This window comes from Cryptomeria japonica, chromosome 10, assembly GCF_030272615.1.
Source record: "Cryptomeria japonica chromosome 10, Sugi_1.0, whole genome shotgun sequence".
Taxonomy (NCBI): domain Eukaryota; kingdom Viridiplantae; phylum Streptophyta; class Pinopsida; order Cupressales; family Cupressaceae; genus Cryptomeria; species Cryptomeria japonica.
The window spans coordinates 120,982,992-120,996,832 of record NC_081414.1 but is presented as its reverse complement, the minus strand read 5'-3'; positions in this window follow the sequence as shown (position 1 = coordinate 120,996,832).

Genomic DNA, 13,841 nt, shown 5'->3' with positions numbered 1-13,841 from the left:
CTCCAAGATCTCCTTTGCTATGGGCTACTTCATTTGAGGTAAAGCATTCACATCCAAGTCTTGTAGTACCTTGCTTGATTCTCAGTTTGTCCTGCTATTTCACCCTTGTATAGTATCAGGTTTGCAACATTGAAGACTGGTGATATAGCCAAATCTGAAGCAAGATCAACCTTGTAGGTGTTCTCACCATATTTGGATAGAATTATAAAAGGTCCTACCCTCTTCATTTGCAGTTTAGTAGGATTGCCACTTTGCATTCTAGCTCTACTCAGATGGACCATCACATAGTCACCCACTTTGAACTGAACCTCTCTCCTTCTTTCATCCACTTTTGCTTTCAGTTTTTGAGTAGACTCTAGGATGGCCCTCTTGACTTGGTCTTGGACCTCCTTGATGGTTTGAGTGAAGTCCTCTGCTTGGCCACTCTTCAACTCCATGGAACCAAGCTCCCTAAGTTCACACACTCCCCTTGGATGTCTACCATAGACAACCTCAAAAGGACTCCTTCTAGTGGTCCTATTTACACTGTTATTATAGGCATATTCTGCTTGTGGAATGACTAGATCCCATGTATGCCCATACTCCTGGTTAGACACCTCAACAAATTGCCTAACACCCTATTGATGACTTCAGCTTGGCCATCAATTTGTGGATGGTAAGTTGAGCTAAATGATAAATTGGTCCCTAATCTCTTCCATAGGGTTTGCCAAAAATGGCCCATGAACTTGTTGTCCCTATCTGAAACAATACTTAGTGGAAGTCCATGAATCCTTATAATCTCCTTAAAGAAGAGATGTGCAACATAACTAGCATCATGAGTAGTTTTACATGGAATGAAATGGCTCATCTTAGAAAATCTGTCTACTACCACATAGATGATATCCATACTTGTCTTTGTCTTGGGGAGTCCTACTACAAAGTCCATGCTCACACACTCCCAAGGCCTATTAGGGACCGGTAATGGTTGATAGAGGCTTGCATTACTTGATCCTCCTTTTGCCCTTTGACATACACCACATTGCTCTACATACTTTCTCACATCTCTTGGCAACTTGGGGCAATAATAGTACCTCTATACTAGATCCAAAGTTTTGTTTACTCCAAAGTGTCCACTTAGACTACCATTGTGTTTTTCTTGGATGAGGTTTTCTCTCATGGATCCTCTAGGTACACATAATTGATTGCCTTTGAACAAGAGACCATTTTGGAGAGTGTAATTTGCATACTCACCATGAAAATGATTCTCAAACTCCTTGCAAACCTTGGAGGCTGATGAGAAGTCTTCATCTACTTCATAGAGGTCCTTGAAACCTTCTATTCCTATGCTCTGCAATTGTAACTCTTGAACAGTCAACAACTTCCTGCTTAAAGCATCTGCCACCTTGTTGAGTTGCCCTTTTTTATGCTTGATGGTGAAGGTGAAAGATTGGAGTTATTCCATCCATTTCAAATGTCTATTGCTAAGCTTCTCTTGAGTGTTAATGTAACTCAAAACCTGGTTATCTGTGAACACCACAAATTCCTTTGGGAGTAGGTAATGCCTCCACTTTTTGAGAGACTGAACTAGTGCATACAACTCTAGGTCATAGGCTAAGTACTTCTTCTTGGCCTCATTAAGCTTCTCACTGAAGAATGCCACAGGCCTTCCTTCTTGGCTCAAAACACCCCCTACTGCAATGCCACTTGCATCACATTCCAATGTAAATAGCTTGTCAAAAGTAGTTAAGAGTAGGATGGGTTTTGTGGCTACTTCTTGCTTCAACAATTGGAATGCTTTATCAGCCTGTTTAGTCCATTTGAATTTGGTTTTTAGGCCTCCTTTTATGGTGTCAAGTACTAGTGCACATATGCCATTGAAATTCCTCATAAACTTTCTATAGAATTGGGCTAAATGATGGAAACTCCTAACTTCAGTCCCTGTCCTAGGGGCAGGCCAATTCAAGATTGCCTCCACTTTGCTTGGATCCATCTTCAAGGTTCCCTTAGACACCATAAATCCCATGTAGACCAACTCTTGCTTCAAAATGTCACACTTCTCTAAGTTGATTGCCAACTTCTCTTCATGCAACCTCTCTAGGACTAGCCTCAGATGTTCTAGGTGCTCCTCTTTGGTTCTACTATAGATGAGTATGTCATCTAAGTACACCACCACAAACCTACCTGTGAAGTCCTTTAACACCTCATTCATCAACCTCATGAAGGTTCTTGGGGCATTAGTAAATCCAAATGGCATCACAAGCCATTCATACAATCCTTCTGTGGTCTTAAAAGAGGTCTTCCACTCATCACCCTCCTTAATTCTAATCTGATGATAACCACTTTTAAGGTCCAATTTGGTAAAATACATGGGTTGATGCTCTTCTTGATCAGTCCTTGTTTCAACAATTCCTGTACTTGCCTTGCCACCTCCTTGTTTTGGTCAAGTGTGAGCTTATATGCAGCTTTATTAGGTAGGGATGCACCGGGAACAAAGTCTATTTGATGGCTTATAGACCTTCTTGGTGGAAGTGTTGCAGGTGCTCCATCACTCACTATGTCCTTATATTCTTGCAACATTTGCTTCACCTCCTTGGGTACCTCTACCTATGACTTGTCTTCCTCCTCCTTTGGCTTCACAAAGATGGCACACCACACTATCTGCTCCTCATGTAGCAAGTGTAAGAACTCTTTACCAGTAGTCAATAAGACACTAGGTGTTCTTGAGGTTCCCTCATCATTCTCTGTCAAAGACTGAATCTTAAAGGTTTTGCTATCCTTCTTGAAGGAAATGGAGTTCTCCTCTCCATCATAGATCACCTTCCTATCAAATTGCCAGGGTCTACCTAGTAGTAGGTGACAGGCATCCATGGGTAGCACATCACAAAGGATCTTATCCTTGTATCCTCCAATAGAGAACTCTACCCAAGTCTGTTCATTAACAAGCACACTGTGCTCTTGGTTCAACCGCGTCACCTTGTAAGGGCTAGTGTGGGGTATCCTTGTGAGTTTCAACTTCTTGGCTGCCTCATCTAATATTATGTTATCAGTTGACCCTGAATCAACTATCATCTTGCAAACTTTACCAAGGATCTTGCATCTCACCCTGAACAATGCTCTCCTATGTTTAGGTTCATCCTTAACTGGCTATCTTATCAAGACTCTATTGAACATCAGATTTTATCCAATCTCTGACTCAATATGTTCCACCTCAGGTGTCTTGCTGCTTGATCTGTCTTCATGAGCATAAGGAACCCTCCTTCCATTGTTTGATGAGGTAGGCTTGTCAGGACATCTATAGGCCAGGTGTCCCAATTGACCATAGTTGTAGCATTTTATGGTTGCAAAGTAGGAGTTACCCTTATCAGTACCTCTACCCCTACTTGGACCCCCTTGTGCACCTCTTCCTCTAGAATGGCCTCCTCTGAGATTGGTTTCACTGCTATGTTCAGCCCACTTGGATTCTCCTTGGTTTCTTTGCTCATTTGCCTTGCTTTGGTAGCCACCTTGGTGATTCATTTGATCTCTACCTCTGCCTCTACCCCTATTATTAGAGTCTCTCTTCCTTTTGTTCCTCTCTTCTACCTTAGCAGCAAGCTGATGACATTTTTGGACTGTGGTAGGAGTCCATAGGCTTATTTCCTCTTGAATGTTCCACTTTAGGCTGCTTAGATACCTAGCCACCTTGATAGATTCCTCTTCTTGGACTTTGGATCTAAGACAAAGCTTTTGAAACTCCTCCATATAGGAGGCCACATCAAGATCTTTTTGCTTCAATCCCTAACTTTTCTTATGAAGTTGGACTTCATAATCCTCTGGTAAGTAGTTCTCCTTGATCTTACTCACCATGGACTTCCAATTTGCAATAGGTAGCTTCCCCATGCTAATTCTTTCTTCTTGTAGGTACTTCCACCATGTCAAGGCTGCTCCCCTTAGCCTTGATTTGGAAACCTTAACCTTTCGAGCTTCTGTCACTCCTTCACACTCAAAGTGGTTTTCCATGCCCTCAATCCATTCCATGATGGTGTCAATTTCCATCCTTCCATTGAAATGTGGCAATCCTTCAAAAGCTTTGGTATTCAAAGCCTTAATAGCCTTTACAAAAGGTTCTCATTGATCAAGGGGTTTGGTTTAGGTATAATGTCATCTATGCCAATGGTTTTCTTACCTTTATCCTTGGTGTCCTCACCCCAAGGTCCATGTGTCCTCTGATCCACCACTTCTTGCAGCTTAACCCTTATCTCACTCATAGCTTCTTCAAGGAGTCTAGTCTTCTCCTTCTGCTCCTTTACCTCCCTAGCCAGCTCTACATTAGTGACCATTATGTTCTCCCCTATTAATTCACTAGAATATAGAGACATGCACGGTCCACCAAATCTTTAACTTTGCTCTGATACCAATCTGATGCGAATGGGAATGGGATAGACTAGCCTAGTCTATGCTCCTTGATCCTCTCCTTGGATCACCAAGTGTTTCTACCACACCCTAGGGTCTCTAGGACCTCCCTTACTTGTGGAATTCCCCTAACCTTGCCCAATCCACCCACCAACAACTTGCAATACTTCTCTTAAGTTCTCACCTACTCATGAGATTCAAAAGAACCCTTACTTAGGCTCATAAGGGTTTGGCTTATCCTACACCTTCTTAGGTCCTAGCAAGGTTAGGATTGATTCTAAGCATGATTTTCCAACCATTCATGTACCCCCAAGAGTTTTAGGCCTCCTTATCTATTACCGATCTCACCATTTTGCCTCTACCCTGCAAAATAGGGCTACAAGGAATGAGCCCAATTAGGCCTCCATTCCGGACTTTTAGGGCTCCCTCTTGCAAACGATGACCCAAATTGTGAAACTCCCAAAAGGACTTCTGTTCAATTGGAAAAATCTCAAATATTTCCTAGGTTTTAGGCCTCGAAGTGTCAGTACATTGCCCTAGGTGAATTTTGGGGTTTTTAAGGGTTTTTAAGAGGGTTTTTAGGCCTGCCAGGGTCACTATGAAGGTTTAGTGTTTCTACCACCTTTTCTGGATTGGTGGAAGCTTCTTCTTCTTACCAATGGTTCTCCACATAGCCCTCTACAACACCTCCAAAGGGTGCATCCTCCTCTGACCTTCCTTCCTCTCACGGACCTCTGCAATTTTGACCCTTCCTAGTCGGGCACTGTCCAGTCTCGCCTAGGAGTGGGTCTTTGGATGGCTTCCCTGCATCTTCAAGGGCCTTTCTTGCTTTGAAGTAATGTATAGGGTCTATACTCCTACTCCCCATGGTTTTATGGTGATTGCATAATGGGGATAGGAGTTGTTAACCCATTGACACAAAACAGTCGAAAACTGGACTGTGAAAGAGTGTTTTTACAAAATATTTACAAAAGACTCAAAACCTACACAACACACTAAAGCTAATTTCTCAAAATGGAAGAGTAAACAGAACACAAAGCTTTCAACATAGTTTTGTCTACAAATCAATACATTATCACTCTCTGATGCTCCATTAGTGCCGACTAGCAACCAAAATTACAGTCACAGTCAAGGTCTCTTTCCTTGGGCCGTACAAAACTAACATCCAACCCATAATTTTAGGGTTTGCAACTATATATAGTATCCTTTCCTTAGTCTGTGTCCCAAAATTAGGTTTTTCCACACTAAGTTAAGGTTTTTGACCTATTAGGTGGAAAAGTTGCTTGACAACTTTGAGAAGTTGTCATGCAACTTTTTGCAACTTTTGAGCAACTTTTCCAAAGTTGCTTTTCTTAACTCCTAGGCCTACATTGGGTTATCCTATGGACACCACCATGCTAAGAGGACCCCAAAATCATGAATGGCACACATAACCTCTCCTCCACAAGAAATGAGAACCTAGGACCTAAATTAGGACCTAACTAAGACTAATGAGCTCATGGCTCTTATTACATTTACAATGGCTTCTTAAAGAAGCAAAACACCAACAAAAACCACAAGGAGGAAGACCTTAGAAGGGTGCTCCTGCACCACATGACTTGCCCATTTTCTTGTATCTCTCTCTTTTGGTCATCGATGAGAGTACTAATAGGGGAAAAATAGACATTCTCAACATAGCTCCAGTGTTGAGCACCTATGCTTCTTATGAATATATTCATCCTATCTTTCCACATACTGAAATTTTCCTTGTTAAACTTTGGACCTTCCCTCTTCATCATTTGACTGGGATCTTTACCTCAAGCGGTTAAGCTTATAACATAGAGGGCCTGGAGGATGCTCTAATACAAATTGATAACTCAATGATAAGCAAATTGTACCAAACCGGTACTGAGAGGGGGGGGTGAATTAGTATAGGCAAAAATACAGTCTTAAACCAGTTTGACAGCAAACACTTCAAAAGACTAGGAGACAAAGATACTGGTTTGAAATAGAGTGCAACCAGTAAAGCTAAGAATTTCTGAGACAAGCATTAACCGGTTACTCACTTAGCCTTTCACTCAACTTGAGACTACACTACCATTTCACCCTTATGTATAAATAGGTGATCTATCATCAGATCATAATAACAACTAGTTCAACATGTTTTATTGACAGGCATAAAACACAGAACCATCATATGCTTGACAAATGATAGCAAAGCATCACACATAACACACATATTTTTCACGTGGAAACCCAACTGGGAAAAATCAAGGCGGGGATGAATACCCACAAGCTTCTTTTTGAACTCTTTGGAAGTCTGCTCTGTTAGAAGCCTTGTCCAGTTAGAGACATTACAATAGGTTTTGCTAGGAACCAATCCTATTAGAGATCACCCAGTCAAGGGTTAAACCTTGTTAAAGGTTACCTTGTTAGAGGATTTCAAGAACTCAATAGCTAAAGGACTTCAAACTCAGTATCTTAGAGTTACCCTATTAAAGGATTTATAGCAAGCCGGTTAAGGCTACCCTGTTAAGGGATTTTTCAACTGTTGAGGTGGTTAGAGATCAACAGGTATTACAATGATCTGGTAATAGTACTCAAGGCCAATGCAGATCCACTTAAGCTCCTCTTTTTCTTTTGCACTTACACTCTACAAGTATCACTTCTCTTCTTTTGGTCCAACAAGAATCACATATCCCTTCTCTTGGATACTCACACACAACTTTTGCCAACAACCCTAGAAAGAGTCACAACATTGACCTTATAGAAAACAGTTAGGTCGGTAGCATAAACCCTAAACCCTAAACCTAATAGGTTAAGGAATTCAAATGGTTCAATCCTAACCATTGAGCATACTACATCAATCTCCATCGTTCATTTTCCACTGTTTTCATGGTAGTTGATAACCCATCACACGTTATCACCGTTTTACAGTCTTCTCATATTCCTGAGGTAGATAGGCAAGATCTTCTTCATGCACGATCCTTCATGCACATAAGGCTTACGTGGCAACACGATCTTGTTCTTTGTTATCATGCTAAATCATTGCACAAAGTCACCGGTTGAGCCACACAGGCTTGAAGCACTTCAACCAGAAACCCTAAAGTTGAGACTACCAACCGGTAGTCATATAGCGCTTCCATGTGCCGGTTCCCATAACCATATGCTGGTTCACCTTGAACAAGCACACCGCTTCACTTTGGCACAAATGACGGTTCACAACTTTGCAACATATTGACATCAATGACAACATACAATGTCATTATGTCCTCATACCAGTTCACATAATGCCAACAATGGAGATACTGAGTGTGGTTAGCTTGGGCTTCATCGACAGATGGCTGAGGATTAGGGTGCATACGACCATGATGAAAAAATTGGTAAAGAGGTGGGATAGTAGGACCTGTACATTTCATCTTCCTACAAGGGAGGCTTCTATCACCTTGCTTGATGTCTAGAGGATCTTGAAGATCCCCATCTATGGAGTGATCCCTGAGTATTGGTTGGACATGGTGGAGTACTATTTGCACCAAGTATGTGAGTACGAGAGATTTCCGATGGATGGGACATAGATGAATCTTGGGTAGGCGATGCAGATTAGGCATATACCATGTCTGGTGCTTTTCATTTGTAGCCTGATCAATGGATGTGTGTTGCTTGATCTGGGGTACATGGTTTCTTAGTGGGATGGAGCAAGTGCATCTACTACATGGTGGATGACTATGCAGAGTATGCATGGGGTGCGGAAATGTTAGGATAATTGTATCACAACATGCACTTGTGTTTATACTGAGAGTACCAAAGCCTATATGCAGAAGTGACTCTCTTACATATATGGGCATGGGAGCACATCACAGTCACACAACCGATAGGAGTACAGGAGAGGAAATGACAGTTCCCATTTGTGGACCAATATAGGAGACTCCTTCACTATACTAGGGTTTGAGTGATGTGGTTTTGGAGAAGGATCTTTAACAAGCTCATGGTCTTCGCATGGATGCCATTTTTGGATTGTGAGAGATGGAGAGCAGATTGGTAGCTACATTGGATGTAGTCGAAGATGTGGTTGTTTGGAAGGACTATGTATGATATAGATAATTGTGTCGCACCAGGTGGTGAGATAGTTTGGTGATGTGTAGGATATAGTGGGTCATGAGCAGTTATTTCTGAGGATTACCCAGGATGTCAGGATATGGGGGTAGGCTATTATCCCTTTCGAGGTACATGTCAAGGAGAGGATCCAGGTATGACTGGAGCTTATATGTGTTGGTGGGAGGCTCACCTCCCAGTGAGACTCACTATTCCAGGAGTACTCAAGGAGGATGAGCTACGACCATTAGTTGATGAGGTCATAGGGGAGAAGAGGATGGTCCTGTAGATAGAATATCTGCATGGGAAGGGGATGGAGGTCAACGAAAGAGGAGAGGAAGGGTGGGTAGAGGACAGGCTCAATAGAGGGGTAGGGGGAGGTAGCAAGTACCTAGAGTGGAGGTTCCATTATAGGTCCAGCCACTGGCTGCACAAGTTGGGAAGGTTGCATGAGACGGATGGGGAGGAAATGGTGGGGAGGATCCGATGGACATCCCTGATGTGCAGCGACATGATGAGGGGATTGAGGTACAGGCACATGTGCTAGCACAAGAGAGGGTGCTATGGGAGGAGTATGACATTATTATCCGAGAGAGGGACGGTGCTCGGGAGAGGTAAAGGAGGCTAGAGGAGGAGCTACAAGGTTTGGATTCCACCAAGGAGAGGTATTAGAGGGTAGAAGAGTATATATAAGTGTAGAGAGATACGGAAGACATCCTATAGTTGGAGGTGGCATGGATGAGGGGGGAGGCAAATGACCTGGTGGTGAGCCTAGAGGTGGCTCAAGCAGAGGCAGACTTCATGAGATAGAAGAGAGATGATGCAAATGAGATGTTATATTAGGTATAGACTAGGGAGGCTATGACTTAGCTATGATGCATGTTGGAGAGGAAATATGAGAAGCTTGCGGCTCTCAGGGTTAGGGTGGAGAGGGCAGAGGCAAATGCGGGGAGGTTGCGGGTAGAGCGAGATGCATCATGGTGGTTGTTAGAGCCTACATGATTCTCACAAGTTTTTAGTGAGCATACAGAGTACATGAGGGTATGCACACAAAGATGGTGGTCAGAAAAGTGGACACCAGGACACCACCTAAAAAAACATGAAAAAACAAGCAGCGCGTAGGCGGTATAAAAATTTGAAATCACTACGTATGCGCTTAGGTTCGTTGTCCCCAAGCCTAAAGACAAGATACCGCGTACGTGGTGTTTTCATGAAAGTGACTGTGTATGTGGTGTTTTTAGGAAAGTTCCCGCATATGCGGTTTTTAGTCCTAAAAAACCACGTACATTGTATTGTACGTGTCAAATTTTTTATAAAAAAAAAACAACTGGGTCTTATTTTCCTCATGACCACAATGTTTTTTTCTTCATTTTCCCCGTGAAACTATCAATGGGCTGCCACATTTCTCCACCAAATGCTATGGATCAAGGTTAGTTTTTCTTAATTTTTGTTTTTTTTCTCGTTTATTCAATTTTTTTACGTTTTGAATTTAATTTCATTTATTTTGATTAGGTTTTTTCCATTTTTTGTTCCAAAAACTAGATTTTTATAATCCACAACAACAATAACAAGATGCACCTCCTGAAAACCCCAACCAAAACCCACAAAATACACCTCTAACACCTCCTTTTGACCATACACCTGATATACAGGAGCAATTGATTAATTAGTTAGGGCAAAACACATCTAAAATAAATAGACTGATTAATAAATTGAAAACATCTAAGCTTGAGCATCATAAATCCCTTGGGCCACCACTAGCCTAGAAACATTAGCTAGTGGTGCCACCACTGTTTCCACACAAATTACAAAATGCGGAAACTTTAGGGATATGTGTCATCAATACTATGCTAGTGGGTTATCATATGAAAGAGCGAAAAACAAAAATATTAGTAAACAACAAATATGTGCCCTTTCTGTTGATCCTAAAACTGGTCAGTCATTACCTCTTAATGCAAAGAGGTTTCCCATTAATTGGTGTACTGATATGTAGATGAAGAAACTTTTTTGGTAGAGATGGTGGATGGTCTTTGATGATCCACCTTGTAATAATTATAAGCTGCCATTGTATTTTTTGATAAAAGTATATTGTGAGTTTGTCCTAAATGTGCAGCCAAAACTATTTTGACATGAGAGAGTTCCATGGTAGAGGTGGAGACTCTACCCAAGATAGACCTAGAGCCCATAGGCAATTAGCCCTGGAGAGTTGCCGCCCCCTCGCACCCAAACCCAAGGTGCATCAGGATATCCTAGTAGAGTTGAAAGAGTCTATGAAGCTACAAACTCTTCAGACGGCCACAAAATTGACTAGTCCTATCATACAACATGGGACACAGTTAGCACACCCTCTTGTACTAGATGATGAGCCATTAGTTTCTCCAGGTGGTGACAGAGAGCCCATTCAGCATATGTGTGTCAGTTTCTCAGCAATATGCACAGTGACGGATGATGAGGCTGTTGCAGATGGATCCACATCTCATTCATGTATGATTTGTGGGAGTAGATGTTAGACTTGCATGACTGAGGATGTGGCACTGACAGACGAGTTGATGGACATGTTTCTTGGCCACCAGCTGTAGACAGGGGTGTGTTGATTTGAATTCATAGTATTTTATTTATCAGTCACCTTAAATTTGTAATTACATAAATGAATTTTCATTTATACATTGATTTAAATTGATACAAATAATATATATTTCAAGATGCAATAGCTCGGTATTCCATACTCCTCCCGTAGTTACTATAGTTGCAAATTTGATGCCTGAGGTATAAATTTTGTAACATATTAAAATAGAATAGTACACTTTGAGTTCAAAAAAATTACAAGATAGACTAACTATCTTTACTGCTTGGTCCAATTTTTGGTTTGTAGGTGCTGACAAGGGACCAAATGTCCCAGATTCATGACATCACTCTCTCGGGGATCGATTTTGGCCTACAACGCTATATGGTATCATATTTTGTACACCCTTGTTTATGTATTGTTTTGATGGAATATTCAAGTCATTTCATTTTAGATTTTTAAAATTATGTTTAATATATTCTCTGTACTAATATCTCATGTTAATTTTTTTTTTTAAGGGTACCCCCTTCGCATCTAGGCCTCATCCTAAGCAAAATAATTCCTCAAAGATGCCAAAACATGGGAAGAAGGTAATTGAACACATTTTTAGTTGTACAATTGTTTTAAAATGTTGAAATTTTGTTAGTTGGGATTTGTAGACTGATTAGTGTTTTTTTGTCTATTTTACATGTACAACGTCCATTGAGCTATGTGGATTTGTTGAATGCACTTGATTTGCCAATGGATCGAGAGAGGGTGGAGGTATGTATCTCTACTTTATTGTCTTGATTTCATGATTATATGCACATGTACATGTGAACTTGTGATAAATTATAATCTTATAATTTTTTCATACAAGAAATATCCATAATTGCTTCATCAATGGAGAGCCCTCCTTCATGTACTGGAGAAGCATCTCAAGATCTGGTACACTTTTGTTTGATATATTATATTAATTATTTTTAACCTACAATACTTATCATTATATTAATTGTATTTAATTTTTGATCATTTTTTGTATAGGTAATAGCGATAGTTTCTCCATCGATGGTGAGCCATCCTCAGTCCATTGGAGAAGCATCCCAGGCACCACTATGTAATTGTTCTCTATATTATAGCTTTTAAGTATTTTTGATGTATTTATGTTAGTACATTTTATTAATTGTACATTTAATCTACAATAGTCCCCTTCGCGGTTTGGCCATAACGTGGATCCTTTTAAGTTTGTCTTCAAGAAAACTCCTAAGATTGACAAGGAGAGGAGAGTGAAGACATTAGATCCAAGATCAGTGGATGAGGTAATATACATTTCAATTTAAAAGAAATTATACTTAAATGCATAGTTATGTTGTTAATTGTGAACTATTTTGTACAAAAGAATTCTAACTTGTCTTTTGAATTGTGGTTTTGCAGCCATCTACAAAGTCGTGTACTGCATTGAAGAGGCTCGATTTTGATGATCCACCACAAGTTTAGGATCATATAGTGTTAGTTGTGGTCATAGAATGACCAATACATACATAGATATATTCTACATTTTTATTGTATATCGATTTGGACATGGCATATGCCACATTTTTTTAATACTTGTATTGACTTGGCAGACGTGCCTTTTTTTGATATATATATAAATGTTGATATTCGATCCAATAAATGTGTACTGAGTTCATTATTGTGTATTCATTGTATTTTTTGGCTGCCCTTTTATAAAGTGAATTGATCATTTTCTTATGTAATCAACAATATGAATATATACAATAAAAATCTATGATAAAAAATATTGCAATCATGGAATATGATTTAATAAAATTTCTAAAATGTTGAATTAATCCTACAAAACTCCTTGTATTCAGTTCATTATTGTGTATTCATTGGATTTGGTGGCTTCCCTTTTATAAATTTAAATGAATATTTTCCTATATAATCAACAATATGAATATAAAAAATAATATGTGTGTGGTACGAGAGCACCCTCATGCTCACAATGGTCAAATTTTGGTTTTCATGTTTGGGGTCATTTGGATCAAACATGTAAAAGTTGCTCAATTATCATCAAAATTGTCAAAGTTTGGCTTCATTTGGATAAAAGATGTAAAAGATACTCAGTTGTTGTCAAAGTTGCTCAGTTGTTGTCAAAGTTGCTCAATTGTTGTCAAATTTGCTCAGTTGTTGTCAAAGTTGTCAAAGTTGCAAGATAGGCTAGAATTGATTTCATTCATCGTGTGCACAAACTGACATAACGAGTGCATCCAGGTGGGAAGGTTTATGCTAGGAATGCTCCTCTTGTGCATCCTAGAGCATTGGAACATCGAGAGTGATAACCTACCGACGCGATGTCTCAAGTGCCCTGAGTCCAAAAAAATGTCAAACTTTGACGGATTGTTTCTTCCAATCTGGATTGTTTCTTCCAATCCAGGACACATATGATCAATCCAATTGAACCTATGGGGTCACATGAGGATCCTATATAATAGAATATCTCATTTTTTTATGACTCGGAGCCATTTTAAATTAGTAGCATTTTTTCTCTTACTGCAAAAACTGTTAGTTGCATGCAATGCAAAGTTGCAAGATAGGCTAGAATTGATTCAATTTGTATTGTGCACAAACTGACATCATGAGCGCATCAGGGTGGGCATGTTTACACTAGGTGTGCTCCTCCCATACATCCCAAAGCGTTGGAACGTCAAGAGTCATACCCTATCGGCGCGATCTCTCAAGTGCCCTGAGTCCAAAAAATTGTCAAACTTTGACGGATTGTTTCTTCCAATCCAAGACACATATGATCAATCTATTTGAACCTGTGGGGTTGTGTAAGACTCCTCTACAATGGCCT